This window comes from Andrena cerasifolii, chromosome 4 (genome assembly GCF_050908995.1).
Source record: "Andrena cerasifolii isolate SP2316 chromosome 4, iyAndCera1_principal, whole genome shotgun sequence".
Classification (NCBI taxonomy): domain Eukaryota; kingdom Metazoa; phylum Arthropoda; class Insecta; order Hymenoptera; family Andrenidae; genus Andrena; species Andrena cerasifolii.
This window is the reverse complement of record NC_135121.1, coordinates 3,006,596-3,014,141: the sequence shown is the minus strand read 5'-3', so window position 1 is coordinate 3,014,141 and position 7,546 is coordinate 3,006,596.

The following is a 7,546-nucleotide window of genomic DNA, read 5'->3' as shown; positions in this document are numbered from 1 at the left end:
TTCTTAATCTTTATGATAATAGACATAAAAATCCATTATCATTATGATTAATCATTTTTATTGTTATTTTTACGTTTTATGGACATGTGTATATGAAATGAGATTAAATTGTAACATATATAAAGAATGTTTTGTTACTTTTCACTAGCGTTTCTACTCAACTGTCATAAGTGTTACTATTTAAGAACGATCATACTTTTTAAAGGAAATCATTTAACTATATAATTAAATGTTGGGAAATATACGTAAAATGTATAATAAAAGCAAGTTAACTCGGTCCAACACGGTGTTACGTGGTAGAGAAAACACTCGTGTGTTCCAAGTAACGATATAGTTGTTTATTCGAGGATAGGCTTTTGAATACAAGAGAAAATCGTGCTTATGGTAACTCGTCGCGACAAGGTATGCGTCTATGACTATGGTCCGTACTGGCGTCTGTCTTGTCGCTGCAGCTCCAGGGGGTTTATACCCTTTGAGGGCACGACGCTTTCCTGTACTTTTGGCGGGAAAGTCCAGCGGGAAAGACAGCCGGGAAGATTTGGGCGGTAAGATTCTTTTGGGAGATCCAGCGCTAAGATATATTGGGATGGCCCACAGCAGCGAAGGCCAGTTGGAGTCATTTGGGAACGCGGGATCCATGATGTTTACCAGAGCCGCGCGGAAGGGAGCTTGAAAGTGGAGCTGTTACATTTTGACCCGTCGGATTCCCGGCTACCCGAAACAACTTCAAACAATTGAATGTTTTATTGCCTGTGGTATTGTTTGATGTTAGCCAAAAATGATCAAACAATACCACATTCAATGGCTTGAAGTTGTTCCTGGTAGCCGGATACCCGACGGGTCAAGAAGTAACAGCTCTACTTGAAAGCCAATGATAACGTGGGCGCGCAACGGAGGGGGAAAACTATAAAAGTATATGTACAGTATTTCCTCGTTAGCGGCTCGCTGGGCGGGACCGGCGTTGAGCCCGTATCGTGAACAGAGCCCTAATTCCGAGTGTTCGTTTCTCGCTTCTTTCCGGCCGAAGGGGGGAGCGAGATGGAACACTGCGTGCGCGGCGAGCGTGCGCGATGGTTGTAAGCGCTTACCGTGAGCACGAAAACCGCTTCGCAAAATCTTGACGCAGGCCCGGCTCACGGTAAACGCTCGCGACCATTGCGTACGCCCGTCGCGCACGCAAAGGACAGAGTGTCAGTCGTCCGAAAGACGGAGCGAGACAAAACATCAACGCGTCGGTTTGTCTCCTACCGTCCTCGCTCGCTCTCGTTCCATCTCGCTCTCGCCTTCGCCGGACAAGAGTCAGACAGAAGTGGTGGGGATAGCGAAAAGTCTATATTGTGTACACCAAGCCGAGCCCGTAACGAGGAAATACTGTAAGTAGAAGCGTGCGTTGCAATCTCGTACCTATATGCAGGGTCAGCATTGTATCTTGCAACCCGCGCGAGCGCGGATAGGTAAAATGGCAACAGCGCCTCACGGACGCATTCCACTACAATCATGCATCGGCTCGGCGTTCGGAGACCTACCAGCGAACGCTGGACAGCAGTGATACGCGAGCTTCGAAAATTTTAGGATGATCTCTTTCAAATTAACGTCGCAAAGAGCTAATGGAAATTTCCCGGCCCAGGTAGGAAAGGCAGGACAGTAGATGGACGAATTGTTGGTTAATCGTTAATATTGAAAGAACTAGAGTTTTAACCTATATTATTGTTTTTTTATTTTGTAGAACAAACTTTGTTGTTTTATAAAACATTAACATACTTTTCGAAAAAAAAAATTTGTACGCGAAAAATGTATTTGTATGTACGATTTTACGCCACCATGCGCAAGTTACTTTTTTGTTATTAGCTATTGCTTAGCATCGTGTGCCTTAAAAACTAGTAATACAACAAGAAGATATTCGACACGTTGAAGCATATTCTAACTTGTAACGCCAACGATTAGAAATATGAAACACATCTGAGTTAAAATATGCTTCTATGTATCCAATATGTTCTAACAAGAACATATCTGATTGTGAGTTGAACGTAAACGAACATGTAAACTACAACACTATGAACTATAAGAAAAATAGTGTTGTATTTTACATGTTTGTTTACGTTCAACTAAGATATGTTTGATATTTCTAATCGTTGACGTTATAACTTAGAATATGCTTCAACATGTCTAATATGTTCTTGTGGTATTACTTGCTATACAGTTACTGCCTACTTCTATTTATAATTAACGTATGACTTTCTTCTATCAATCGCTGCTTTTATGAACTCTTGATCTTTTTTGCGAATTAATTGTTTATTCATTTTTGTAGAAAATGGTGGATGACACCCTACTTGATGGCAAGTTTTATTAACGATCAACTTACAGAAGAATTAAATAATAAAAAAAATATATAAACATTTATTTTCAAATTTATTTTTCCAAACTCTAATGACGGAGTAATAATGGCGGCTGCCAGTGGCAGCCATTCGGCAGCCGCGACGAAGGCGCCGCCAACACCACCACCGACACCACGGCAGCCTGTGGAGAGGCCGGCCACGGCATATGGTATTAATTCTTAATAATTTAATTCACTTTAGCCTATATCAAGAGAGGGGAATAATATTTATCGAATTATGTTCTAGCAGCTCATTTTGATTTCACATCTTTTTATATTGTTATTATTATCTTCTATTTTTGTGATATTATATTATTTTCTTATATTTATATTATATTCTTCTATTTTTTTTTATTTATTTGATAATACAGTCTTCCTTGGATTATTTAAATGCTTTTTCCCCCGGATTATCGTGAAGACCTACCCACCCCACAGTTTTGCGTCTTCGCTGCGAGCGAGGGCCTGGGGTCTCAGGTAGGCCGCCCGTTAAGTGCCGAGGGCAATAAAACCATTGGGTTAGGTAAAATACCCAGTACAGGAAAATAAAATGATCATGTTTTTGATAAATATTCATGAAAGTATTACCAACGGATTTTTTAAAGGTTTCTCGATGAAAATGAGTTAAAACGCGAAGCACTTCGGTCCATTTTTAGTGAACGTCACTACGTTCACTAAATGTTGTAATTTCCACACTGGAAAGTGACTTCTTCCCGTTACACACAATGTAATACTGGAGAAGAGAATTTAAATGAAGAATATCAATGACTTCACCAAATTGTAAAGTGCCTGCTGAAGATTGCTTAAATGCAGCCTTCAGGAGAAATTGCCTGGATGTTTAGTACCTATTTGATATTACGATGATTGGCAAATTACTTCGATAATTGCAGGAGAAATGTTGTGAGTTAACCACCAGAAGCGTGCTTTTTCCTTAAACCGGGGAACTAAAATTCTAATCGTGTTTTCATAATAAAAAATAGACCGAATTGCTTCGTGCTAGGACTTGTCACGTCGTGGGTGGCGGAGGTTAGGACAATGACAATGTGGGGGTCGTAAGGGAATGTTAGGCGCGAAGGTAAGCTTCGTAGCACTTGGGAAGTAAGGATTCCGGCGCGAAGGCCAGCTTCGTAGCACTGAGGGCGAGTAGGATTTCAGGCGCGAAGGCCAGCTTCGTAGCACTGAGGGTGAGTAGGATTTTTTAGGCGCGAAGGCCAGCTTCGTAGCACTGAGGGTGAGTAGAATTTCAGGCGCGAAGGCCAGCTTTGTAGCACTTTGCAACCAGGGAAGGTTTAAACACTTTTTGCGCACCAGGGTGACACCCGTTGGGGCACAGGTGTGGTATTTAAAGGCTTGGTAATTGGATTTAGCGCTGCATTAATATAAGAAGCAGCCCGTAATATTTCTTTGAAATAGATGTAGCCGTATGTTGGTACAAGACCTATGCGAAAGTACGCCTTGTAAACACTGTAAGAAATCCCGACGTTCGCGAAATGAGATCAGCTGTTGCAATACCTTATTATGATTTGGAATCCCCGTAACCGAAGGATCACTACAATAATTCGAAGCGTTATTTAGAATAAGAACGTTTATTCAGTCTAAAGCACAAGAATATGCCATGCACTGTTAATGCGATAACGGTAGTTTTATAATAATGCGTGGGTCGTTAAGCATTGGCACATAAACATTTATGTAAATGATAATCAATAGCAGTATATATAGATGAACATGATGTATACAATAACATGAAGAGTAATAAGCATTAACAGTAGATAAGAATATGAAATGCGATAAGCATAAACTTTGAAAATAATATAAAGCAATGGACTTTAGCAATTGATAATAATATGAAATGCGATAAACATTAGCAATGAAAATAATATAAAGTAATACGATAAGCAATAATATGAAATAGGAAAAGCGTAAGCAATAAAATATAATATGAATGACGATGATATACGCTGTTACGATAATTAGTAATAATCGCTTACAGTAGTTGTCGTTGTATAATAATTCGTGGTGCACTGAATTAAGTATTCGCGGTCACTAAAAGGTTTATGATTTCGATCTACGTTAACTAACTTTCGATGGAAGTGTTTCCGTAGAAGAGGATTACGGCCTCTGGAGCCCTTGTATTTATATGATTCGCCAGAATGTCAGGTATGAGGGGTATGCGCGGTATGCACCATGACTCATGTGGAAAATATGTGGTCTATAATTAAAACGTGTTGATGACTCATTTGCGAAATATGCGTTACAATAGGACTTCCCGGGTTTTTATTTGGGGTGTTCGAAAAGAGGTTACTCAATCCATTGGATTGATTTTGGGTGTTTTAATTGGAAAGGGGTTTTGGTGGCTTGTATTTGAAGGGTCGTAGAGAGGGGATGAGACGTGGTCTCGATTTAAGGGGGTTTTTAGGACGAGGGATTTGTTTAGATTTAAATGTGAGGGTGGAGATCGTGCCTCGTAGGGCGAAGAGGGGAAGGGGATTTCGTACTCGACCATCGCGAGATGGGGACCGCTAAGGTACATCGTCTAGATGGTCAATGGTTGGGGAACAGGAGTAAGAGTTAAGGTGTAGGGATTTTAGTGGAGGTGTGGAGTAATTTGTGGGGAAGTGTCTAATTTATACCGCGCGAAAAATAGTGGGACGTCACAGACTCATTTTCGACGACATAAACTCATCAATCCATCGGTAATACTCCCACCAAAGTGTAATCGGTAATATGAAAAGTTTCATATTCAATACTGAATGATTCAATTCGCCGTCGACCGAGGGTCTGCCGCTGGTGCGCTATTTCAGTCACTCTCGGTTTACGTCGATCAGTCTCCTTGTCAGACGGTTCGGGTGAGGGCCCTGACAAGGGTCAGTTTATTAGGTGCTAACTACTTCTCCTGCCCCGGTTTATCGAGAATTTGCCGGTCCCAAATCTTTCTCGATAATCCGGGGAAGACTGTACTCTTTTTCGCCCTCAACTTTTTCATGTACCTGGCGTAATGTTTTTACTTTGTTGAAGTTTCTTATGGGGATAAGAATTAACCAGATTATAAAAAACATTTTACAAATAAATTTATTTTTTACTAATTACAGAAGGAGTAGCACGCCATGCAAGAAGTGGCTAGCGGGTGCGTGCCCACCATGAGCGCATGGACATGCTCCGGGCCGTCATACAGCAAAGTACCACCCTCCGGGCCTTGGCCATGGATCAGTGCCGTGGCAATGGCCCTCAATAAAATAATGATTTGTGGACGTCATTCCGTGCCTACTTTATTATTTGTGACTGATTAAAAGCTCCATTCTTTCTTTAACCTTATCACTAAACACAACACTGATTATGATATTCTTTTTTTCGTTATAATTTTTCCAGATGTCATTTAAATTAATTAATTATTACTGAAACTGAGACTTGAATGAAGGTCTAAACATACTTGTCCCTCTACGCCCCTCTTCTTACCACTGGCACGCCGGAACGGTACTGACACGGAACTGATAAGTATGCATAGACCTAGACAGTATAGGTATTTGAATTTTAAGAGTAATCGAGTATACAGGGTGTTTCGCTTATTTTTATTTTTATAACGGTACGAAAAATTGTGTAAGGGTGAAGTTGTTTATAATATTACGATTATGAACACACATACTCAGGGTTACTTTCTCTCAGCTGTTGAAATAATTCTCTTCGTGTGCATCGTTAACTGAATAAAAAATGTATATTATGTTTAACGATTTTATAAAAAATGCACTAAAAACTAAAAAATAATTCTTTTCTTGTACTACAACTTCGACGGTGATATACTACGAACACCTGCAAAGTTTCAAGACAATGAATAAAATCATATAAAGATATATATATATATAAGCCATAATTTAGTTATAACTTAACGTAGAACTTATAGAAATAGAGTGGCCGGTTTTAGTATATACTAAGTGTAGAGACTACATAATGTGTCGGAAGGAGGTGTAAGCATATGGCAAAAAGTCTAGTTGCAGGAAATTTAAATGCTAATGGTAATTTAGCTAAATTAAACGAAGAAAGCCAATATTTTCCACGCACAATTTTTTGGTGTTGCAATAAAATTAATTTAGTATGTTTATTTACGAATTGAAATATTGTTAATGGGAAACGAATAAAATTAATGAATAGCGTGGGAACTACTGTGGATTCTACTGTGGAAGTAATATGAATATCTTTCACAAAAGATTGAAAGGTATCAAGGGAGAAATGTTTTCAGCGTACTTTCTTCACTAATGTGATTTGCTCTACATTGCAAGCAGTCCGCCATAATTTTCTTAATTCTTAATGCTATGTCTTTTGACAAATTTTGTCGATTTACATTATTTGACAAATTTCCAGAAACTTGTGCGAAAGAAGATGCTTCTCTGTCGAACCTTCTCCAAACAACTTCCAAGTCTGTGATTCTACATAAAGTCTAATAAAATTTTTTGGCGACTTACCTTGTTAATTGGGGAAATAATTCAGTGTCCTATGTCGTGTAAAAACTCGTGACATTTCAAATCAAATTATTTGACACTTTGCAGCTTATGATGGATTGACACTTGGTAGGATATAATTTGACGTGACCAGATATTTTCTGTTCCAATGCGGGACAAGCAAGCAAGCAAAAAAAAAAGAGTTAACAGATCCGTGAGGAGATCTTTTCCGTAGTTTATTAAAGCATTTACAATATATTTAAAAATGCATACTTGTCATTATAAAGTGATACATTGAAACGAAATTAAAAATATTTATTTTTTTACAACAAAAAAAGTAGAGGAAACAGTAACTTTATGCCACTGCGAAAATGTAAAATGTTACATGTCCAATTCGGGACACTTTGCGGGACACATTTCAATGCGGGACAAAGGGCTCAAATGCGGGACTGTCCCGCACCTTGCGGGACGTCTGGTCGCTTTATTATAATTCAATAGTATGTAGGTATGTGTTCAATACCGGACGGCGATCCCTGCCGAATGATCCCGAAAGTCGACGAACAAAACATGTGTTAGTCTTTCTTTTGGTTGAAGGTGTGCGTATAACGCGTATACGTATTATGTTTGGCGAAAATTTGGTTGGAGAACAAAAATCAGGAGAAAAATCTTACCATTTCCGACTGAGCCATGAGATGATATTACGATATCTCTGTCATGCATGGACCGATTTTATTGAACTTGGTCT